Genomic DNA, 25,955 nt, shown 5'->3' on the forward strand with positions numbered 1-25,955 from the left:
ACTTCTCTTGTTCTCAAGTCCAACGTTTTATTTCTCCTCTTATACATCTGCAGGGCGATTCAACCAGCCGGAATTCAATGTATGTGATGTATGTGGTGAAACCAGTCTGAATATTTAGCACAGAAACAGGGCAAGAAGCCTATCAGTCTGCTTCAGAGAAAGAGCACAGGCACTGGCTTCCCTTTGAACACAATCCTCTCAAAGTCATCCTCTGAGCTTTTCACGCAGCCTTGAAGGATTTCCTGCCTCAGAGTCCGTAGCACTGAGGGAGCACAGGTTGAACCCAGCCCTTGTGATGCTCCTCACACTGAGGAGAGCCTACAGGACCAAATCCTCCATGCAGCTCACACTTGGAATGTGATTTTTATTACTGCTTTCCCAACCTACCCAACTTGTGTTTTGGAAAGGCCTCCTCTGAGCAGGAGCAGGAGTAGGTAATAGCTTTCCTGCCTATGCTCTTGGTGGCCTTGCAGTTCACAGTCCTGATGAGAGAGATGAAAATGAGCATCAACCCTCTGCAGAGACTGCTCATTCCACTATTCTCAAGCTGGCCTGTGGACAGTCACCTCCTACTAACATTCTCCAGGCCCCCTCAGCCTGGATTACATCCCAGGCTAGATAGAGTCATCCAGTCTCCCCTGATTTATTTTGGTTTTAGTATGGGAAGAGAGTACAGTTTCAACTGACAGAAGTTGGTCAAGGCAGGTCCCTTGCACAGAGATTAAACTGAACTGTGCATCCTACAGAACCCAGCAGGGCAGCAGTCTTTGCTTGGTCATGGATGAAAACTGAGTAAGAGTATACCATAAACCAAGTTGTCCTAAGTTATTTTTCCTTTTAAGATGGACCTAGAAAGAGTAGTGTCCTGCTGCCAAAGGTCTGGAGCAGCAAGTCCTGCCTGTTACCTATGGCTGCAGGTTACTGCATGTAAGGCAATGTACCTTTGAAACCATGAGCTCTCCTTTTCTTCCCTCCATCTGTAAAAAAGCCACTGTTTTTAGGTGCACATCTGTCATTCATCACACTTGGTGGTAGCTCTTTTGCTTTTGCTGCCTCATCTCACTTGGAGCTCTCCCACCATTTCATTCCTTTAAACCACTCAGGCATTTTCCCTCTTAAATTAGTCCCTTAAAACTTTCCTTCTTCTTTGAGCTTATTCTTTCATTAGTGTATTTTTTGGTGCTCTCTAAGGAGAACAAACCGAAATAAACCTCTTTACTCCCAAAATTACACTGTCATGTACTGAACAACTTGTAAGAAACCAAGCCAAGGCACAGACTGATAATGAAGGTAACACCATCAGGTTTCACCCTCTTCTGGACTAGGAAGAAAGTAAATTTGCACATACAGCCATAAACCATAGGAAATTAAATAGGTCTCTGCAAATGAAAGTTGCCTGTGAAAAGAGTATCCAGGTCTATGGTTTTAATTACTACATAAATGAATGGAAAACAGGATTAAGGAATTTGCACAATTGTTACGCATCATATTTGGAATCACAGCCTTTTTTTCAGCTACAATACCATGAAGGCATAATTCAATGAAGTCCAACTGAACTAGATCCAGTTTCTCCTTGATACTTAGTTTGGTAGACAAAAATCTGAAATAATTCTCCAGTAGCACTCCTGTGGGACTGAAACATGCAATACCAGAGTGATTTTGCAAAGCTTCCTCACTTATACTCAGGCTTTGGATTTTATGATTTGCAGCCATTAAAAATGTCTATGACTTCCAGTTTTTCAGCTTTGTTCATTTACTAACTCTTATTTCTAAACAAGATTTCAAGCACCAGTTGAACCATGGACCGTGACCCCCTCTACAGAAGTCCTCTGAGTTGATAAAGCCATCTGGGAATCAATCAAAGCATGCAGAGGAGCAGAAGTGTTGGAACTGCTCTTGTGCCCTTTCAAGAATCCATTCATGTTTGCAAACACAAAAGCTTGGTGCTTTTCATTCAGAGCTAGAGTAAGCCTTTCCTTTTTCCTTCCTTCTTTTTCTTGTTTTCCTCTTACTGCAGTGCACATTGATTTTACATGACCAAACTGCCCACGAGTGACTGTTCTTTACATATTTTCATGCAAGTCAGTCAGTTACCCAGGGAGAATTTAGCATGCTGTACCAGTTCAGCCAAGCTTTTCTTCCACAGGCTCAAAATCCCCCTAACTCCTTTCTCCTTCAGAGGCTTGCTCTTCATCTCCAGCTGAAATGAAGCTCAGTAAATATTACACTTGCAAGGTAGCAGGTCTGGAATGTGAAGCATCTAGAGCTCAGCAGAGTCTCTTCTCGGCGTCTCATACCTACCTTGTTGCCTTGTGCCAAACAGTGTTTGACTGGCTTTATTCAATTCAAATAAAGACACTGAATCCCACGACTGTACAAACCTCTCAAAAATCAAAACCATAGTTAAATGCCCTCTAAGAAATGCCACTAAGAGAAGGTAAGAGTGCTGCATGCCTTTTTAGAGTCCCTGAAAAGAGCAGCATCTCAAACAGACCTTTCCATCTAGAATATACACTAACATTTTTGTTATCATCCTTCACAAATGAAAGACAAGGGAAAGAAGATAATAGATGGTTTTTCATGCTCTGTCCTACAGGATCCTTGCCTGTCACATTATGAACTGCACAACAGCAAGGACCAACATGGGTAAACTTCTGTCATTCCATAATTGAGTTTACAGAATAACACTGAGAGCCAAGTGATATTGAAGAGTAAGAATAGTCATAAAGCAACAACTAAGCTCAAATTCTCTATAATCAAGCCATATTGATTGGCACCATGTAGCACAGCTTGGCAAGGATAAACTCCAAGCATTTCTCACCTTCTAACCTAGGCTGTGTCCATACAGGCTCAGTCTTGACTAATGCTAAATTCCAAGTGCTCTCTGTTCAGAACTGCAAGACCCCTAAGGCTGGGAGAGCTCTTCTGAATTTAACATTTGCTTGTACTAATTAACTGTATGGATTAGATGCTTTGTGTCAGCACAAGTTAGAAAGAGACAGCATTCCCAGCTTCTTTCCCATGGGAATGCAATGGCTGGCCAGCCCAACAGGTGCAAGCTCTGAATGGTATAACTTGACTAATTTATATACAGGTTACAGGTCTGCTTGACCTTGAGGCAGAAATTTATGCCTTGCTAACCTAATCCCCAGAAGCCTTGGACCAAAATGCCTCTCAAAATTTGAAGTAGAAACAAACAAAATGTCTTTGAATCTTAAAAGACACCAATATTCATTACAGACCTTTTTGCAAGTAGGAAGGTGAAGACCATACCTTCTCAGACTCTCTTGTTCCAACTTGAACTTTTTTTTTTTATTTCAATGCTGGAAACGTTCTAGATACTTATGACTAAAAATGTTTAATTCCAACAGTCTACTTTTTACACAAACCCACCTCTTTCCAGTCTGATCTAAACTGTGGCCTCCAGTCTCTATTGGTCCAAGCACAGTAGGAGTGAGCCTTTCTGTGAAAGCCCCCCAGATCACTCCTGAACAGTGATCTGTTCAGTTTAAAAAAAAACAACCTAAACCACTTAATCTAATGTTAAAAAAAATCTAAAATATTTTTAAAATTTACTGCCAGAAAAGCAAGAATAAAAAGGAAACAAAAAAGAAGGAAAAGTAAGGAGGAAAAAAAAAGATTTAAAAAAGAGATTGTTTTTCTGAATAATTTCAAGTTAACATAGTAAGATGTCCTAGACAGTTTTCTGAGTCTTAAAACCATCCCATTTCAAATGCTGGTTTATGTAAATCTGGAAAGTTGCCTTGTCTGGAGTAAAATCATATACAGATTGAAAAAGGATTAAGTTTTTTTTGTTAGAATATATGCAGTTTTTATATTTTAACCTTCTAGTGTCTGAGATGGAAGAGAATTGGGAGAGATGGGAATGGGAGAATGAGGAAGGGTATGGCTCCCTGCAAGGGCTGCTGCAGGTATAGACTCTCTTTTTGCATTGCACAAGGTAACACGGGGCATTACAGACACGAAAATGTCATTTTATAGCACGGGCCCTCCTCGTGACAGGTTAACACACGAGGAAATCCAGAAGTTCGTATCATAGTGGGCACTCAGTTCTTGTCTGTGCTATTCATAGCCGAGTGTTCAGGTTTACAAGGCTAGACTGGCTTTCCTGTGTCCAAATAAAACAGCTAGATTGATCCAGTTGGATTTTCCAAAGGGCAAGATAACGTCTTTCCCCGAAATACTACAAACATCAATCACTCCGAGCGCCGCCATCTGCCTGAGATCCATCTGCAGAGAACTGGCTTTTGGACAGACACCACCACCACTGAGTTCCTGATTCCTTTATCCTTGGTGAGCCTTCTCACAGCCTGGAGGAGACACCACGACAAGAGAAGTGTGGAGCAGGACAGCTGTGCACCAGAGGTCCCTGAGTGGCAGGGGTAGGGACACACAGCTCCAGCAGGTCCGTGGTACCACCAGGACAATGGAACTACACCCCAGCTCAACAACAGATTCCTTACTGCCTCCTATTGCAATGACAGGTTTTGCTCAATCAATTTAAACTCTTTGCCTCCACCTGAAGTTTCACCTATTTTTTAAAAATCTTTGCAGTAATACCCCCCCAAAAATCTGCTTTACATTGGCAAGCAACTTTACTTCCTGCTTTTTTGGGCGCGCATAAATGTTTGAGAAAAAATTTTCTAGAGAAAGAGGCGTGCATACAAACAGACACACTTATATGCACATGAAGAAACAAAAAGTATAAAAGAATATGTTTCAGACTAACAAAATGACATCCAACTAAATATTAGAAAAAGATGTTCTGACCGTTTATGATTCAGAAGAATCCAAAACTAACGCAGACTCCAGACAGAGATCACATTCAGTGAAAGAGCTCCACAAATTGCATCATACAACACCATGACTGTGACAATGAATATGGACAGCAACTACAGGGGCAATGTCTGCATTTCTTAAGGTTCAAAACAGACTAGGAGTGCCTCAGCAGCTTCTTGGAATAAGCTAAAGAATGATTTGAAAACACATTTGTTCAAAGGAGCATGAAAACTATGGTGGCTCTTCACGGCAAGTTTTAATTTTTCTGCTCTATATGCATTATTACTCATACTTCCTACTGGTGGGGCTGTGCAGGTATTCAGCTGACCTGTGCCAGCATAAGCAGGGCTCCACAAATAAGCCTCTACTGCTCCAGTCATATGACACTGACACAAATTACACAAGATACTTAAGTTTAAGGATCATATTGAGAGGGAACAAGCACTGGAAAGTGGCTGTGAAACAGGGAACTGTCCAAAGAGTTTGTTGCTCACTTGGGTGTTTTGTCTGAAGTACAGGCTGCATATCCTGGAGGCAGAGTCCTCCTCAACACTGATACAAAAGAACAGGTGACAGCGAAATATCACACCTATTTATACCAAACATAGAATGCTTCAGGACTATTCTAGCTCTCCTCAACCCAAGGCTGACCCTCCATCAAAAGGAAAAGCTCCACATTTCAGAGATGAAACTTCAGAAGGAATTTGTCCTCAAAATGCACAAGGATTACATCAATAATGAGGGGACACCATTGTCCTGGCTCTGTATTATTGATGCACAGGTACTACCAGGACCTCAGGATCACAGATACAAATGAGAAGTATGGGACATCAGCTAATTACCCTACAGTCATATCAAGCAATAAAGAACACATTTTTTGCCATTTAAAAATTTACAGAACAATAGGTTATTTTACATACACAGAAGTATTACCAGAATGCACAAAATAATCATAAAAGTTAAAATCACTGCAAAAAAAAAGTTTTAAAAAATGATTCAACTGAAGGGACACAGCAAGACAACTGTACTGCAGATAAACAAGTTCTCAGTGCATCACTGCAGCAAAAGTAATGTGCTCTCAGACTGCAAGGAAAGTGAAGGCTTTTACTACAGAAATTAACTGGGATCACACACACATACAAAGTATTTCCTTTCAGTGTTGCACATCTCTTTCCAATAGGATAGTGTCAAAATGGAGAGAAGTCAGGGCTAAGCAAGGAGATCCAATGGCTCCAGAGTGTCATGGAAAAAAAAGACTTAATAGGTCACTTTCGAAATAAGTTATGGAAGTGCTAATCTAAGATTAGATGAATAGCACTTAGGTGTGATAAACCACATCTCCAGTTAATCTGTGGCACCACTTGCCTAAAGCACTGCAAATACATAATGCCTCTTTCTTCTTTGACACCTCTTTCACCCTTGACAACGGTGGAGGGAAGGGCACCTGGATACAGCAAAGGAGCCACTGAGACTCGAAGCAAAAAAGAAGAGAGGAAATGTAAAAAAGGATAAGCTCATGTGCAAAGTAATATAATCCATGGCATCAAATACAGGCCACTGGAAAAAAATAATGCTTGAAAATCTCTATTAATCAGAAGAGATGAAATACCACTGTCCTGGAGACCAGGGCAGGGTACTGTGTTAGCATGAAACTTGAGCAGTCCCTATCCGAAGAACAAAACTCCAAAGAATGTAGAAAATTATGTTTCTTGTAATATCAATTGTATGCTCTGGGATAGGAAATCTAGCCAACATTGTACACTGAGTCAGAAAGATGATACAGCCTTATTTTCATTTCTTGAAAAGAGTATGGGAAAATTACTTCTTAATTCATTCAGTTATTTCAAAAGAGAGGCCTGAGAGAAAATGCTTAGAAGTTAGTTTTCTCCATTCTTTTCATAGCTTCCATTTTTTTTGAAAGGGCATCAAATCCTAATTCCATCCCAATTCCAAAAAAGGAATCAAAATAATAATGTGAGATGGGGAAAGTCACAGCTGAGCTCTATTCTTCTTAGTTGATAGCCTCCTGTAGGCACTTGAGTAAAAGATACTACAGAATACTACTGTCCATACTACAGATACTATTCATTCCTCAGGCTAATTTTGAAAACAAAAAAGGTATGATCATGACATTGTTCAAATCTGACAAGTGACTTTAACACACAATCAGAAACTCAGTTGTCTGTTTACAATATATTTCAACAAACTTTGTTTTGCTTCTCCAAGTACATAGCAAACTACAAACCAATTAAAAGACCAGCTGATGAACCAGGGCCACAGCAGAGTGTAAAAAACGACAGACACAGACCACGATCAGAGCCAGAGATCCAGGCACAGTCTCTCTGACACACACATTCAATCCATTTTTTTTTCCTACCTTTCTTATACAAGCAATGCAGCTCTAGTGCACAGCCTTGCGTGCGAGGGACTACGGACACCTGCGCATTCTTCTACAATTACCTAACCTTCTGAAAATACCTGCCACAAATTAATACACTACTCTTACAATTAAGAAAAGATGATTTAAATACAGTGTCAGGCACCAGAAGACTGGAATGGAGCAATCTATGGTATCTATTAATTAAAAAAATAAAATAAAAGGGGAGGTGAGGGAAATAAGGGGTAGCGAGAAATTAAAGACAGAACGAGAGTGGAAAAATATTCAAACAAACAATTTGTTAGCACCTGGAAGAAAGCAAGGAGTTGAATAACTGCTCACATGGCCTTGTCAGAAGCAATTAGTGTCCAAACAACCTGAAGTGCCTTCAGGACTGGATAACAAACTTTACAAACAGAGGATAAACCACAAATGACACTTATCTTGACTTCTGTAAGTTTGGACCCTGACAAGCCTATTAGCAAATGAGGGAAACGGGGTCTAGACAAAAACAGACAGGAGGTAGGCTGCAAGACTGGAAAACTGCCCTGAGCCAGCAGCTATCAGTGATTCCTAGTTAAAATAGAAGCTCTACCCACCAAGGTGCTGCAGAGGAATGAGATTACTACTGAGCTATCAAACATGGACTAATGAGTTGGGTTTCTTGGCCAAAAAGAGAATGCTGAGGGTGTCACATAAAAACAGCCCCCAGCTATCTAAACAGCTGCCACAGAAGGCAGGGGAATGATCATTTTTCCACGTTCCTGAGGGATAAATCCTGAGTAGCTCTGAGCTAAGGTTTGTTTGAGGCATCAAGAAAACCTTTAGACAGCAAGGGCCATGCACAGAAAGCTCCCACTGCATCCAGAGTGAGTGGCTGCCTTCTAAAACCCTTCCTGTGGGAACAATTTTTACAGGATACCAATTACACACATAGAGACCAGCTAACTTAAAAATTTAACTGTGTTTCTTCAAGGCGTTCTGTTTCCTGGGTAATGCACTTGGAAGTCTGCTGCTATCCTGGAACTAACTAATAAATCATAACAGCTCCTTAAGTTAAAGAGATAAGCCTTGTGCTAAAGGAATTTATACCAGGATACTTGACATGTATAATAATGCAAGTATAATGAGCAAATTCTCTGTGGTATTAAAACCAAGTTTGTGCTTAAAACAACACAGTAAATAATTATAACTGATACTCTATTCCCTGATTGTGAATTCCCCAAACTAGGATGCTATGTCGTATGACACTTTCCTCTGCTGATGATTCATTATCTTGGGACTGCTTGTTATATTGCTTGAAAAGTTATATTCAGCGTGAAGAGTGATGGCAAATTTTTGTAAAATTACTGTGATATGCTTTTTTTTCCCCTTAGTCTTTGGCATTATTTCATGCTAAACTTTGAACTTGCTCCTTTCATTGATGTGCATTTCAAGTTTAAAGCGAAACAGTCCAATAGCTGAAGCCAAAAGTTTGACCTCCATTATAACTGCTGTAATCTTCTGGGAAAATATCCTCTTGACTCTAATTTCTCTTTTCAGACCCACCATGCTGCTGATGAGAAATAATAGTTATTGGAGCTGTTAGGCCAAGATTAATGTCTGGCCCTGAAAAAAAAAAAAAACAACTCCAAACCAAAACAAAAAAAAGACCAGTAGCAGTGAATGAACACATGAAGTTTCTCCATTTCTCATGTACGATCACTTCCTAGATAAGCAATCTGGATGAGATGGTGAACACTCTCACATGAAGAAATATTTAAGATCAGATGAAAATCTCTGGTTTCAAGCACGCGTGCCTTTTGCAGTGTAACTGATAACACCACAGAGCATCATTATCTGACTTGTCAGCTCAAAGGGGAAGGTCTGTAGGGCTGGGAAGAGTACTGAGATCAACAGTGCCTCACGCACCAGGGCCCTGATCTCTCACTGGGACTTCAGCAACTACTGTAACACAAGTATTACAGCATTCTCCACTTTGCCTCAATTGGATAGTGTTGTTAGATGGATGCAGCATGTTTCTATCAAGAAATACTTGGCTGCGCTTCTAGAGGAGTGAAATGATCCCTGTAAATACATGGACAAATTGTGGTTGGCCCTTGGCTCCACACATCAGAAAACCTCTCTGTCAGCAGCTGCAACATGGGGTGAAAGTTGGCTGATGCACTAGAAGGGCCAGAATGGGAGCAAAGAAAAGGATCTCTGTTACAGGAGCTGTGGAGAGACCTGACTCACTAAACATGGGCAGTTATAGCCTCCCCAGCTGGACCATTCCTACCCAAAGATGTTTTACTTAGCACCTCTCAATAACACCAAAGGGAAAAAAAAAAAAGTAATATCCATAGTGAACTTCTTTCTCTATTTTTCACTTTTTCCGGCACAGAAGAACAAGACTGCTTTCATGTAGATTTTTTTTCCTTTGGTGGCATCAATAAAAGTTTAAGGCTCCCTGTCAAAAGCAATGAAAAGGTTACAAACAACATAGAATAGCTGCCAATGCCCTTGAACTAAGAGTGCTCATGCCCACCTGCTTAGCTGTCAGTACCCAAAAACACTACCCACTGCTTCACAATGCTAAAAGTAAGATGGGTATTTTTGTATTTATTTGAGGTTAACAAAATCTCTAAGTCAGAAGGCTCCCAAGCTCTCACGGGGCTTCCAAATTCCAGTCAGGGACACGAATTTTGACCAGAAATATTTTGGCAGAGCAAACACCATTTGCACAGTACACGAGATGTATTTGCTCCTGATGGCATTGGCTGCTTTTTGTGAAGTCAGCCACCAGCAGTTTCTGCACCCAACTGCAGGATCATGAATTGCAACAATCCAAACTGGAAGTTTGTAAAGCCCACCTCACCATAACCACACTTTCACAAAAGTGGATAAAACATAGCCTCAAACAAATTGTTTCTTCCACCTTTGAAAACACATGGGAGCATGAGCGAGGCTCCCCCACGATGCCGAGGTTTTGCACAGCTTAAAGATTTTGCATCACTGTTGGTGCCGGTGCAGGAATCAGCTCCTCAGGTGAGGACCTTTGTCACCAGTGGTAGGTCACTTGTGACTTCCAGCCAAGCCATGAACCTCCCACTGTCTGCTGACTTCACTTATGGTTCGTGGCAAAGGCTGAACCAGCACAGGCATAGAGGAGTGTATCACTTGGAAAGGTGCCATGAGAATCCATGGCACCTCCAGGTATCGCTGAAGTGCCTCAGGAAGAAGGCAAGAAAACAGTTACAGATTTAGGCTAGTCAGACTTGGAGGCAAACAAAAGAAAGGCTTCTCCATGGGAGTCATTTTCACACTGGGACCTCTTCTGAAACATGTCTGTGATGAAACCATAAAAGGGGATAGATACTTCCAAACTTTTTCCCAGAGGCTTTTAAGAGAAGCCTTCTTACTTGTGTATTTCTGATAAAGGCCCCAGCAATAAAGACCAAGGAATTAAGTCAAATTAGATTTTACCAGGAAACCTGTAACATTTCACTTCAGAGAATACTCCAAGAAGTGAAGCATTTGCAGTGTTGCTGACAGCAACTTGTCTGCAAGAGTCCAAAGACAGAATGCAATGCACTCCTCCTGCCCAAGACTTCATCTCAGCAACAGGGCTCAAGAACTCTGCAACACTCAGGGTCCCCAAAAACAAATCCACATATCCAAACATACCAAGAAATTTGGAAAAGAAGAAAGAAAACAAGGAGAAAAAAAGAAGGGGGGGAATCAGAACATTCCAGCACATCCAAACCTAAATATGCTAAATAAAATAAAATAGAACAGGATAAAACATAGACTTATTTTTAACAGAAGAAACTTACATGGATGATTATACAAAAAGGGCACTCGTACCAGGTGAATCGTGATGATTATCAGACACCCATCTTCCCTTATTAGTATTTTTAATCTATTGCTGTTTCTAAGAGCAAGCTGCATTTTCTTCCTTTATGGCTTTTTTCCTATACAAGTGGGCCTCACTAGTTAGCTATCTGGAAGATCTGACAGTGGTCAGGAAATTTCAGGAGTGCCTCGCAGAGAGTGGAGGAGATGAAAGCAAGTCCCACGGCACACGCTCCATTCCTCTCGCCCCACCTCTGCCAGGAAGAGCTCCTGTTCCCCTGGCAAGCAGCACAGCTGGCTGCCTCCTCCTGCTCGGCCAAGGGTCCAGGGAACAGCCTTTCCAAACTATTCCCTGGCTGCAGGAGGAAATGAAAGCAAGTTATTTTCAAGAAAAGCAGATTGGATTGTCCAACTCTTTCACTCTGGGGAGAAAAAATAACAAAAAGAAAAAAGAATTATGCAAGAAGTAAAAGTATAACGAAGAAGGAAAAGCAAAAGAAAACTACGTTGGGTTTCTTTTTCATTGCAGAGAAGTCGAGATTCACAGACTCAAAGCACAGGCAACACATCTTTAAATGATTAAGATAAATACAGCAGACAACAGATGAATGCTAGAGACAGAGGGAAGTGAAAGTTTTAAACCACATTAAAATTGTTCAATCTTTCCCGCTTTGTAACAGTAATTACAAGTAAAATGATTTACACCCTGGTGCAGTGCAAATCAGGAACAGAAAAGCACAGAGATTTTAAGCCTCTCTCAGGAAATCTCTGCAAGCACTGTAAGTGCCACTAGCTGCCTGCACGCAGGGAACACACACCTGTCTGCCATGCCTCAGTGCTCAGCTTTCAACTCCTTCCTCTGCTTCTTCACTGCAGCTGGCCCAGGAAGCTCCCAGGCCACTCCTGAAGATCCCTAAAATGCTTCATGTACTGCATAGGAAATGTGTCTGCTCACTGAGCCCAGAAATGGCTACACAGATGCACATGGAAGGATCAGAAGTTCCAGTACAGACAGGACAGAACAGCACAAGAAAACCTGGAGAAACTCATCTGCAGAGCTTCATGTTCAGCTAGCCACAGATTCTGCTACAATGGAATCATGGCTAACACAGAGAGGATTAATGCAGGGTAACAGGTCACTCTCTTTGACAGAGTAACTTGTTAAAAAAAACAGATTGCTGCATGAAGATACTTGCTAGAGTTAGCTCCAGTTTCGTGCTAATGAGCATATCAACTCCTGTTAAGTACAAATAACCCTCATGCCAAGGTCCTTTCACTAAGTCGCAGTTACTAGGATGACTTACAGTCCATTATGTCCTCTACACTATTTTGAGCACAAATGAAATTTCTTTATAGGTTAAGGGCTCAGACCTCTGGGTGGAGTAGGAAGAACACATCCATTAACTACTTTGCACATGGAGTCACCAACTGAGCCAGTGACTTGGAGGTCTCCCATGTCTTGTGCTATCGAACATGGAAAAGAAACCCAAAAATATTATTTGCCTTCAAAATTATGGTTTCTGACAAGAGAACTAACCTCACAGCAGGAGTGTGAATCTGCCCCTTGCCTCTCTGAGGAAAGAGCTGCCAATGGTACATGCTCCAGGTAACCCATCTTTACACCTGGCTCCTGAGGAAACAGGGTGACTCTCTAATGAGCTGGTCTCTACAGAACCCTGGTTTTAGGTTGCTGGCACTTCAACAACTAAGCAACTTCAAGGAGCCAAACATAAGTACTGATTTATTTTTAAGATGGAAGCAAGGTGCTTGACAAGCAAGATTCAAAGCTCAGGTAGAATATACTACCTCATGTTCTGCACAAAATCAGGAAATCCCAAAAAACTGAACAGGTGAGTTTAGTATTATGAAGGAGACAGTCATACAAAGATGATACAACGATGAACTGAATCAATTGGACAAAACTGCTCACAGAGAAAACTGGACAGGATAATGGACTGACACCTAGCTTACTGGATAAGTAGAAGTGATACATAATCAACAAATAACTCTTGTTAGGAAACTGTCTGTGAACCATAATGAAACCATAAGAATGCCACCCTAAGAAGATAAAGGTAAAAAATGCAAGTATATATTATCAAAAAACCTTAAAACTAAAACTAATAGCTGCTGAGAACTACTATAAAATTAGAAAATAAAAACTGCAGATAACAGACAAGAAAAAATAAATGGGCAGATCAGCTCCATGGCCAAGAAACTTAAGAGATGAGATTTACTTAAGTACTAAGGAAGCTTAACCATGATATTCCTCCATGTCATAAAAACTGTTGAAGTAGTAGCACAGAAATATGAAATACACTTCTGTAGATAAAAAAGTCAGGCAAGTATAAGATTAACAGATTTTTTTTTATTCCAGTAGCAACTCAGATGGACTTAAAACAACATTATAAAACAAACTTGCATAAGGACTTTTTAAAGAGCTGTTGAGGGAAGAATGTAAATTATTAGAACTAGCTTTCAATAAATCCTAAATACTGAAAAATACCTTAAAGTTTTGAGGCAGAACATAATTGTTCTTACGCAATCCTAAACAGGCAGTCCGTGATATTGCACTTAACACAGTCAGCCTTATACTGATCCCAGAAAAAATACTTGAAGTGTGGGAATGAGAATGAGCTCAGAGGAACTAAGTGAGTATAATCCCAGCAGCTCCAGGAAAAGAGATCCCCCTGGTCTGTACCTTAGTGAATGACATGGGTAGGGAGGACAACTATTTTACTATAATGTACTTGGGTAGCTGCAGGACATTTAAGCTGGCGCTACATAATGACTTCATTAGGAAACAGGACACTAACAGGGCCAGGCAGTAAATGAATCAAAGCCCTGCATTTTTATGAGACTTAAAATACAATGGTAGACAGCAAATCATTACTGAGAGGAAAGCACCTACAAAGGTCCCATTTTACTGTACTCTACTATCTAATATTTTAACCATCATCTGGAAGGAAACAAAACCATTACTAATCCACTGCAGATTCAATAATGATATGGATGTGTTAAATAATGAAGAAGGTGCACCAAAAATAGAGTCACTTGAATCCTGAATGATCAAGATGTGCATGTGTTTTTCAGTATGGAAATACAGCTGTAGGACAGATAAACTGGACCATACTTACGAAGTAAGAGACTCCATCTGATAGCCAGCACCTCTGAAAAGAACTTGGGAGAGACCCTGGTGGATAATTACCCAAGCATGAATTTCAACTTTTCCTTATAGAGCTCCTGGCAAAGCTACTGCCAAAGTTAACTGCATGAACTGTGTAGTATTGAACCAAAGGAGTTTGCAACATGCAAACATGGCACAGCCACTCTTGAAATACTGTGTCCAATACTGCTGTCCACAGTCTCAGCAGAACAAAGCAGAGGAGCTGCAGAGGGGAACCCTGAGAATAACTGAAAAGGCTAGGAAGTATCTCATGGATTACAGCACAATTAACTTTAAAGAGATGCGGCTTGATCACAGTTCACAGACGTGAGAGCCACTTGAAACTGGGTAAAGCAGCCCATGCCAAGCTCCTGGCTGCTTACTGCAGGGTCTTCCAGCAGCCACGCCAGCTTACTCTTTGCCAGATCTGTTCCCCTCTCCAAAACCTCAATTTCCTGTAGGTACCTACAGAAAGCCCACAGATATGACAATGGGTCTGCAAAATAGCAAGTGAAGGTTTAAACCAGATTCAAATGCTAGAACTTGAAGCTAAACAACTTAAACCACGAAGACACCCATTTTTAGTCCCTGTAATTAATCACTGGAATAATTTACCAAGTGTACTCTTCCCTTTCAAAAAGGAATTAATTCAAAACTCAGTGGCCTGGAATATGCAGGTAGAGATCAGAAGATTATAATGAGGGCTTCCAACTTTTTTAACCTGTCCATTCTATCGTAACTCAAAGCTTCCTAGAGAACTATCAGTCTCGTCCTTTCTAAAGTATGATACCAGCTGTTGATGAGCTATGAGTGTGAACAGACCTGGAAATGTTACACCCTGAGAAGAACATCTCATCCTTGCTGAGATGAGCATCTCCTTCAGTTGCCAGGCAACATACAGGCTCAATCAGAAAGCTGCCTGCAGGTCTGGCTGTCCTTACATTAAGGCACTTTATATCCTGCGACATTAAAATATTGCCTTATATTAAACAAGAACCAAACCATTTGGTTTCATATCCTGAATCAAATGAAATCTCATCCCATCAGGACAAAGGAAGTACCACACAGACAGAATACAAACCAAGCTTTTTCCTTTGCTTTTTTGAAAAACAAGCGAACACACAAAACCCTAACAACCTGTAGTGGATGTTGAGTCCTTTCAGGCTTTAAGAAGTACACAGCAGTAGTACAAACATGATACAAAACAGCATTCAGGACATTTCTTATCAGCAAAGCAGATTTAACTGTCTCAGACTTCATCTGAACAGAAGGCTGGGATTCTCAAAGGTTACAAAGAAGCCACTCCTTTAGGTGCTGCTGGCCCTGGCCACGATGACTGTTCTTCTTGCCTAAACAATCACAGAATCCAGTTTCAACATCACAGGAAAAAATCTGGAGTGACTTTACTGACTTAAATTAAATTGCTTCAGCTCTTCATCCATGCAAAAAAAAATGTATCTCAAAAAGTTAACTCGTTATTTTGTGAGCTTAGAGACATATCAAGTCAGAGAAGCTTTATGTAAAACCACATGCACCTTCATGCTATAAGCACAGCTCCTGTTCCCAAACTTCTTGGCTTTCCAGCTTGTAAACTCAGCATATATCATGTAGCAAACTGGCTTTCAGAAATGGTCCTCCTGGCTCCAGCTCTATGCAGAACTGACTTTAGGATTTTATTGATAACATAAAAACACCTTGTTGGCTTAGCCCTGACCTTTCTTTACAGTCCACTGCACAGAGATTTGCCACATTCTTAGTCAAAGCCTTTAGATTCTTCCCTGCTCCTGGCGCTGAAGTCTGATTTTGCACATGTTTCTAAGAAGCCTCTGGATGTGGAGTGATGAACTTCTAGACAAAAACTCGCTGTAGGGAGGATGATAAAGGTATATTATGCCATGTTTATTTGCCAAGACCTTTGCAGTCAGATGGTCATTTATTTCAGACTGGGGAAGATGTGGAATACCTAAGAAGTACAGGACTTTAACTGATTCCTCCTTCTCTGCATTCTGCACTTCTTGCCATATTGCCACCATATGCTGAACCCAGATGACATCTGCCAACAAATGAGTCCATCAATAAAGCTAACTAAGGTGTTCATTTTCAAACGTGGTCTTTGTTTTTCAGAGCCTTATGCAGAAGAATGTCTCCAGTGGAAACTCAATAAAGGAGAAAGCACCACATTACAGTAATACACCCCAATATATACTGGAGAAGTGGCCACTCCCTGAAACAAAGGAATGACACTTAATACCTGACCAAAGACTTCTGCAGCCAGTGGAAAGACTTCCAGCATTTTCAGCAGGCTTTGGACCAGGGCCCTTAATCTGGGGAACACACTCTCAAAAGGCAGAGAAATGGAAAGGTTTGACTGTATCACATGTACAGCTGGCCCAGTGGTGGCAAGTGTGCATGAGGCAGATTCCTTTCCAGACTCTACCTCAACAAATACACTTCCAGCCAGAGAAAATCAGGTTTCCCAATAAAGTGTGGTAAATAATGGGATTGCAGCTTGGAAGGAGGCAAGTTCCTTCAGACACATGATACTGCTGTACCTCAGACTGTGGCCACCTTCATAAAGATTTCTTTTTCTAGGTTCTTTTGGGGCTCTTTTCTTCCCAGATTAGCAAGAGGAATGTGAAACTGCCAGATACCTGGCTCCTAGCATCAGGGAGAAATGCAAGCTGGAACAGGGGAATCCAGATGCAAAGAGGGAGAGAAAGGTCAGGCCCCCAACAATCTGTTCCGAGTCCATCCAAACGGGGCCAAAGCTGCTCACTTAGCTCCCTTGCCTTGCAAACTGTATATCCTGGCAGGGAGCCTCTCAGCTCCTATCACACCACCAGATCAGAACAGCAGATTGATTTTCAAGAGAGCTGGAACTTGTTCCCCACTCACAGACCTAGAGATGCGTGTCTGCTGCAATAGCCTGCTATCATAGGCTGGATAAACACGCAACGAGCACAACAAGCAAAACCTACAGACATCTTTCAGCAAACCTCAATGTTGAAATGTGGCTACTTCACTTCCAAAGCGTGCATCAAGAAAAATATGAGCATAAAGCAGTGATTAGCAGAAGATGTACAAGTCCTTGCTCTGCCAGGGAGGCCCAGAGCCAACTGCAACAGCCAAGAAAACTGGGCTGGATCTCTTGGAGATTGGGCGAGAATGAGAACATCAATGATCTGCATAGATCCAACACATCTCCAGACTGTTTACAATGTCCCATCATGTTGGCGAATACAATATATCACTTATCCTTCCCAGAAGGCAAATATCCCCGCTACCCCCTGCAGGCATTTGAAAGCAGGAATGAACTGCCAGTGGACCTGAACCTTGGCATCCATAAATCTTGCTTACTAGGCATCCATTAAGTGCTCTGTTTAACTATTCTCCGGTCAGCTGGATCAATTCCTGCACCACAGCCCCAAAGCACAAAGGCCAGGAGCTGTGATGCCAAGAGCATCACCCAGAGCTGACCCTCCGTGGTCAGGGGCAGCAGAGATGTCTCTCAGCCTTGCCAGTCGGGGCCACCCATGGGACCAAGCAGAGATGGGACAAGGAGCAGCAGCCTGTGCCAGGCTCTGGAGAACACCAGGCCCTGATCTCCACTTGTGCCATTGTTCCAACCCACTGCTGCATCACAAGAGGCTGAATTTGCAGCATGGTTTTTGCATGCTGTTTGGAAGATGTAAAGTTTCGTGGGTGCTCTTCCAAGTGTACATCTTGGCAGTCCTAGAGAACTTTATAACACTTTGCCCAAAGCCCAAAAGAAGTACTTTTGTGCATACTGGACAATGCCCACTCAAATAAGCAAGGACCACTCTCTCAATTTGGGGTACTGGAGATCAGCTGCACATAAAGCTACATGCTCAGGATTAGTAAGTATTATTGTGCAGAAGCCTTCATCAAATATGTGATTGCAAGGTGCTCTCTGACCACTTCAAAAGAGTCAGTGCTGCTAACACCTACTAGTTTTTCAGCCTTGTGATTACAAAGTTCACCCACAGGGTTGGGGGATTTTGTAGATTGGGTATTTTTTCCACTCCAAGGAATGAAAACCAACATGTTCTGATTCCTATCTTTCAATCATCACTATGGTAAGGATATATTACCATCACTATTTCAGCTGAGCTAGCTGCTGAATTGCAAATGCTGTAAGTAAACAAAAACAAGTAAGAGAAGGAACTTCAACAGGCTTAGCTCGCCTTTTAAAATTCAAGGCAGGGGTTTAAAAGAGATGAAGCCAGGGAAAACATTGGATACTAACACCAGCCAAACAGGGAAAAATAACGAAGTTGTAAGCCTGAAAAACTGAAATGGAAAGAATGACAGATTTACTGCTGCATTTGATGCACATAACCACCGATAGACTCTCCCCAGGAAGTGTTGAAATTACCATCACTGAAATGAATCCAGGAGCTAAAAATTAAATTATCTTTCCCAGAACATTCCAATTTGGGCCCTGGCAAGAAGAGCTGTTTGGATGCCGCAGAGTGCACGCATGCACGTGTGTGTGCACACATGCACACACAGGGCACACCCTCGAGCACAGGATCCTCTTTCACACGAGACCTGACCTCCCCCCCAGCTCCCACAAAGCCAGACCGAAATCACGGTCATCCTACAAAGCCTCTGCTTCAAATGCACAACTGTCAGATTAAGCAATCCATAAGGAGTCTTACAGCAGCTCCAAGTTATGAATGAATGGTTATTTGTGAACTTGCCTGTCAAGACAGATGTGGTATTTGTCAGTGCAGTGTGGGTTAGATACGATGGGAAGGAGCCAAACAAGCAAAGTGAAAGGTCAGTATCACAACATTTTCCTTCCCCTCCCCTCCTCAGTTTGCCTAAAACTGTGCCACAGCTTTTGCTGAAGTCCAATACAGTAGTCTATTTTCATGCAATTTACCATGCTTATTTGAGAAGCAACATTCAAGCAAGAAAAGCAAAATAAAACCGTGTGCAGAGGGAGAGAAGAACAGCAACATTTTGGTGCAGGAAAGCTACAGCAGAGGGACAAATCCAAGAAAACAGCACATCTTTAGAAACATGGTGATACTTTGAATCAAGACCACCCTGTGGAAGCTGAAATACAATGCATTGTTTTCCTTGCATTAAAATGCAGTATTACAAGGATTACAGGTTAATTCATGTTGGAAGTCTAATCTCCAGCTCAAAGCAGGTTCAGCTATGAGGTCAACTTATGTTTTATAATTTATACAGTTATTTTTAATAACCTGAAGTCCACACTGTACTAAGTACTACATAAAAACAAAAAGAGGCTCCCTCCCTAAGGAGGATTCAGAGGGGAAAAGCTCAGGTCTGCAACGAAGAGTCTGAATGTATCAATGAGCATCACACCTGAAATGAGAAGCACTCCTCAGTCACTGTCCAAATTAAAACCTGAACAAGGGATAAATGTTCTGAAGATCCTCTCCACACTCTCTGCCACAAATCTGCTGCAAGAGTGCCTGTGAGGTCCAGCATCTCCTGGAAACCAAACATGGATGCCAGAGAGCCCAAACAACAACACAAGATGCATTTCAGCAGAGCCTGTCTCTTCACAGTGAGTGAGAAGTCTCTCTGCACAGCTGCCTGAACTCATCCAACAAAACCTCCAACACAAGGAGCCAGAAGCTCTCCCAGTGGTATGAACTGCCACGTTCCCCTTGGAAAACCTGGTTGTTTTAAAGAATGCTATTTTAACCAAAGAAGCAACTTCTGTACTGTGGACCAACTTGCAGAGCACCAAACACGTGTAAAAAAACTATAAAGAGCAGACAGGTCTAACAAAGCCAGGTCTAGCACTTCATTTCTGCAAAGCCAGCCCTGTGCCATTCAAGCTGAGAGAATCACAGCAGTGAACAGCTTCATGAGTAATTCATAAATTCAAACACAACCGGTCACACTGGAAGGAGATAAAACACAACCCTTGATGCTAAGGGTTTTTTTCCCAACATTTTCTCATCTTGTTACAGACAAATCTTTGAATTTCTCCTCTATACCTTGCAGCTGTATGTCTTGTACAGTCGGGTGCCCAGCTGCAATCACTTAGCACAGCACAGACAGCAAGGACAAGCATGGGGGAGATGTTTTAAGAAGAAACATTGCTGCCTCAGATTGACTACTACAGGAAGCCAACTGACAGTGATGCTGGAGCTAGGCACTGACTGTGCACAGCACACACTGAAGGGGAAGCAAGCAACAGCCTGTGCTGGAAGGCAGGGTGCAAGCTTTCCCTAAACAAACGGCCAAACCAATCCTTTAATCTAAACAAACCAGCAGAAACATCCGTAACACATTAATACATTAAATAATACCTGGGGAGCGTATCCCCCTCAAGCTAAAAACTGCCTGCTTGAAAACATGCTGCATGTGGTTTCACAACAGGAGCAAAAACGTTCGTGTGTCTTCACTCATGACTTGTTTTGTCACCATACCCTGGGGTTCCTCTCTTTATCTGTAATACAGGAGCAGTCTGGCACATCAGTGCAAAGGCAAAGGAAGCCAGCTGCCCAACAGGGTCAGCCTTCTTCAGGATCACTGAAGAGTTTCTTCTTTCCTCTCTAAAACATGCTGTAAAGCATTTCCTTTTCACTGGGCTCCCATGCCCAAATGACAGATTTCCACCCAGTGAGAGGGATTTGAACTGTCTAGCTTTGTTCATCCCTGCAAATGCACCATAAACCGGGCCCCAACTCAGGAAGCTAATTAGGCATACACACAGCCTTAATGCTAATGAGCCTGTTCGTGTGTGTGAAGCTCCGTGCTTGTTTCAGGGCTATGTTGAAGAAGCTCACTGAGAATGACAGCCAGTTCTCTCATTCATTCTTTTGCTCAGCTCTGGTGCAGACAGGAATCTCAAGCTGACAGCAAAATAATGGCAGTAGTAACTTGCCATCCTGATGGCCAGTACAGTTCTCATGCAGGGTACCAGAGAGGAGCAAGGCTAAAACCAGTATCTAATGAAGATGATGCTCTGCTTTCCTCACTCAATCACCTACTCATACTAGTCCTGCAAGTAGAGCCAGCAAGAAGAGCACAAGCTCTGGGCACTCCCTGCACATCTCCAGCCACGGAGCAGAAGACAAGGGCAGATTTCCAGAAAGGTCTCTGGGACTATAAAACATTCACACTGTCAAGGGCTGGAGGGTGGGGAGCAGCAGGGGCACTGCTGCATATTCACTAAAAGGGCTTTTAAGCACAGGGAACAGGCTGCCCAGGGAAGTGGTTGAGTCACCATCCTTGGAGGTATTTAAAAGTGTATGTGTGGCACACAGGCACAAGGCTTAGTGGTGAACTTCACAGTGATAGGTTAACAGTTATACTCAGATGACATTAAAAGTCTTTTCCAACCTAAGTGATTCCATTGTTCTGTCAAACTTTCTCACTCACCAAACTACAGTGAAAACTGCCTCTTTAAAACAGACACAAGAGAGAAATTCCAGGAGGGCTATGGAAAGGACTTGGAAATATAGCCCTGTCTTGTAGCTCATCTGACCATGCAGTGTTAAAGATGGGGGTCATGCGTGTTTAGCATTTCTGCAGGCTTCATCCTCCGGAAGAAACTCAAGGACCATGTATCATTCCAGACTGGCTCTTGGACCTTCCCCCCCTGCTCCCCAGCTTGGCACCCTGCTTATAGTAAAAGTGGCTGGTGATTCAGAAGCCAGGCAGGAAGCACATGTGGTGCTGCCCTTCATTAGTGCACCAGAGCATGTTATTTTATTATCCCTCTCAGTATGTAGAGGACTACTGTCTAGAAAATTATCCTGTGCCTTTTCTAAAGCCATATGGAATTTCCTGGGGTTTTCCACCTATGAAAATTGCATTAAGTGTCATTCCTTAAGGAATGAAGAACTGTTCCCCCCGTGTCTCTCCTTGGGAAAGACTTCACATTGCTTCAGGTGCTCTCTGTAACGCAGAGAGTATGCCTGGCAAACACCTCCTCCTACAAGACGTGCTCCAGAGCACAACCATAGGTCCAGCATAGCTAGAAAGTTTTAAAATAAGTTGTTCCTCCCGAGTCTGTTTCCATATCATTAATAACACGGGGAAAACCTGACAGATTAGACTCTGTGTCGTGCTAAATGCAAACATAGGTGAGCTGTTAACATTGTGGTAATGATGCAGTCAGTGCTGGGAGCCGTCTGCAGGAGCAGTTCTGAAGACAAGGAACCCACATATGTGTAATTGCTGGTAAATTGAGTCCTTGTTGATAAAGTAGAAGCATGCCATTGTGCCCTGCCAGCTTATAATGTTGTCTTTCATGGGGCAAATATTCAGCAGAACGATGGCCTAGCAAAGCAATATTCATGGGACAGAGCTCCTGAGAAGACTAATCCTGACCATCAGTGCAGGATGGAAGCCATGGAGGCTCCTTCACACACCTTTAAGGTAGCTTAAAACTCATGAAGAATGAGGCCCAAACCCAGAAGAACTGCTTTTTCTTAGGCTAATGAGTACTGACAAACCTATCCTCAAGAATGCAGAAAACTTCAAAATTTACCTGCATTGGCCTTAAGCTATCACTACAAACCAGTTCACTGGCTGTGCTAAAAGTTGCTTTGAATGAAGATGACTGAATGGGCCTTTGCCTCCAGATACACGTTTCCTGTTTTTCTCAAGTATGCCCGTTATTCATTAGCATTACAATTCACAATCCTTAATAGTGTTGGCATTAAATTTCTGTTTACTCTCAGTGAAATGGCAATCATCACCTAACTTAAGTATTAGGCCCTAGATATTCAATGAAGAACTGGTAAGTAAGAAGCTTCTGATGTGATCCAGCACTCACAGTAACCAGTTGTAAGCATTCACTCAGGTAACTTTGCCTAGGCACAAAATTCCCAAGAATTCTCTGATGTTGTGCTCAGAGAACACCATATTCAACCTTCCTCTTTGAACTGCTCTGAAAAACCTCAAATTCTGGCTGCCACTTAGGAGAGATTCAGACTCATACAGATGCATACTGTCCTGAGCACAAGGCATCCTTGACAGACTAAAGCTTTCTGTTTTTTCCAAATGTCTTTGTAGTATTTTTTTCTGACACTTCTTTTGCATCTGTTGCTTTTGGGTCAGGCAGTCCCTGACTCGCTGAATTTCCACCTATATCCCGATGTGTCCTTAACCTCAAGTGGACTCTCAAGCCAGATGCCCCCTTATTTCCTCAGTGCAAACTATCAGTAAACCTTAGCACAACTTTAGTTTGAGCCTTAAATTAACAGCATGTGAAAAGATTAATATGAATAATTTCAAAACTAATCAGATCCCTTCTTTAAATGTTGACACAGTATTATTTATATCCCATAAATACCTTCTTGACTAAAATTCATCCCAGGAGATTGGCATCTTGCCAGTTCTATTCATATTTACTGTATTTATACAGTACAGTTGGCCAAGGATAATATTTAAGACAAAATATGCCTTAGGGTATATACAATATCTCTTATAGTTTTCCTTTTAAATCTCCTCATTGCTAAAAATATTTAGTCTGAACTTTACAAAATGCCCCACGAAGACCTATCAGCGATCTGTAGTGATATATTGCTGACTATGAGTATAATTAGAGCATATTTGTAATACTTGGGTCGTAGTCAGTTACTGAACGCTAACAACTTGTGGTAAAAACTGAACCACTGATCTTTCCCATGCCTGCCTGCAAGCAGCTTTTGACCTCCAGTGCATTCACACTGATCCCCTTCTCTCTCCTGCCTCTCCAACACAGCAGACACTGTAGAGTTAAAAAAATCCACTCTGAAATGCCTAGGAGAAAGTGCCTGTGGCCGCCAGAGCTGCGCTTTCAATTTCTTCCTTTAAAATATGGTGGAGTGATTTCTTCCTTACTGTCTTTTTTGGAAAGGTTCACTCCATCCAGCATAACTAGAGAGCAGTGGAAAAACAGTTAACCTACTTACTGTGATGTTAGCGACAGCCCTCGCACAGTAGTGCTGGATTTGCTGCTGGCTGGCCCTCGGATCCCAAACGTCTGATGCACTCTGTTGGTAGATACCTGCAATCTCCTTTGCTCTTCCAAAGCCTCTATCGATACCTTCAGACCAAATCTGGCCCCTGACAACGTTTTAAAAATAGATCCTCTTTTGTCAATACCATCCAAGTCACACACCACAGATATTTTAATTTTCTGGGAAGTATGCAGCTGTGTTTTGGACTACTGGTTCTTTGTAGTTTGCTGAAGCAAGAAGAGGGGACAGATGTGATCAGGACGGATGCACTTTACAGTTCTGAGAGACTCTCTGCTACAGGGTCAACTCCCCAGGCCAAGGCACTGCTGTAGTTCTTCCCAACCTTTGCCCATAGGTGCTCCTCTGCCCTAAGTATGATCTAATAGGTCTCAAAAGGAAGTGCTGGCTTCTACCAAAACCACCAGCAAAATAATACAGTACATCAACGTGGAAAACAAGCATGACTTCTGTGTTCTTGCTGTGGCTATGAATTATACTGAATTGCTCTGCTCATACCCACTTGGCTCCAAATATGTGGGTTTTTTTTAAAAAAAAAGAAAGTATTTCTTCCCCAAGGGTAACAAGGGTGGAGTGTATTTATCATGGCTATTAAGGATGGTGCCATAATTACAATAATAAAATGGCTCTGACTGCCAGGATGTCCTGTACCTGATGTTGTCATTTAAGACTAAAGGAAGAAAAGGAGGCAGCTGCACAGAGCGTGGGGTTCAGATACCTTGGCTGGCATCCTAGGACTATCCCATGCAAGACGGAGCAAGCCCCAAAGCTACAACTTGCTAAACTAAAAATAAATAAGGGGAAAATGCAATTAGAAACTCTAGGATAAAGTTACCAAGATGGCTGAATTATCTGTTTAAGCAAGAGCTATGTGCTTTTGAGAAACAGACAGCAAGTATATAGGGCATCAAGTGGTGGGGGAGGGAAGCGAGCTAAATGAAATGACTAGGGACTAGGGTTTGGTTATGTGAACGGTGAAGTTATTTTCTGCTTCTGGTATTTCACTTTCCTCGGTATGATGATGATCTAGATTCTTTTAAGGCAGTGCGGTGCTTTTTCTTTCCTTCTTTTTTTTTTAAGTCTATGCACTTAAGCTTCACTACCAAAACAAAAAGGCACGTCGCAATGATTATTAATCACTCTAAGCGGATTTGATCAGCACAGAGCATTTGTACCCGTTTTTTTTCTTTTTTTTTTTTTCTTTTTTTTTTTTTTTGTGCAAAACGTGGCATGGATCACCAGAAGGTCGTTAAAAACAGCAAAAGGCAGACGGGCTGAGACAGGTTCCAAGAACCGAGGCTACTCAGAAGGGAAAAGTTTTTCTGTACCTGAAATGAAAAGTGCCCACTAGCCGAAAGGGGAGGCTAGTTAAAGTGGGAAGAGGAGGGAGGACGTCTCTGTCCTCTCCGAGCACGAATGTGAACAGCACTCTGCAGGACAATGTTCTAGAGGGACACAGACAAGACGAGCCGGCGACTTTTTTTTTTTTTTTTTTTTTTTTAAAGACCTCCTTTTCACTTATGGAGAGATGGAAACCTGCCCGTTCCAGACACTCCAAGGGAAACAAGAGCAGTGGAAAGATATTGGCTCTTCCTGGAGGCTGTGCTCGGGGCTGCCGGGGAGCTAAACCCGGTGCTGGGGAGGGACAGGGATCCCGGGAGGGGGGAGCTCTGCTCAGGTACGTGGTGCCGGTGGCAGCAGAGGCACCCTGAGGCATTCCTGGGTCACTTCAGAGGGGTCTGGGGCAACAGGTGACCCCCCCAACATACCCACCCGGTCATATGGATACCCCGTCACC

At 42.2% G+C, this 25,955-nt stretch overlaps 1 protein-coding gene across 1 annotated transcript in view; it reads right to left on the bottom strand.

The window, feature by feature from the left end:
- Positions 1–25,955, bottom strand: part of TGFB2 (transforming growth factor beta 2) — a 58,630-nt gene that overhangs the window by 31,748 nt on the left and 927 nt on the right. The window lies entirely within an intron of this gene.

The sequence above is a fragment of the Sturnus vulgaris genome, chromosome 3, assembly GCF_052056855.1.
Source record: "Sturnus vulgaris isolate bStuVul1 chromosome 3, bStuVul1.hap1, whole genome shotgun sequence".
Classification (NCBI taxonomy): domain Eukaryota; kingdom Metazoa; phylum Chordata; class Aves; order Passeriformes; family Sturnidae; genus Sturnus; species Sturnus vulgaris.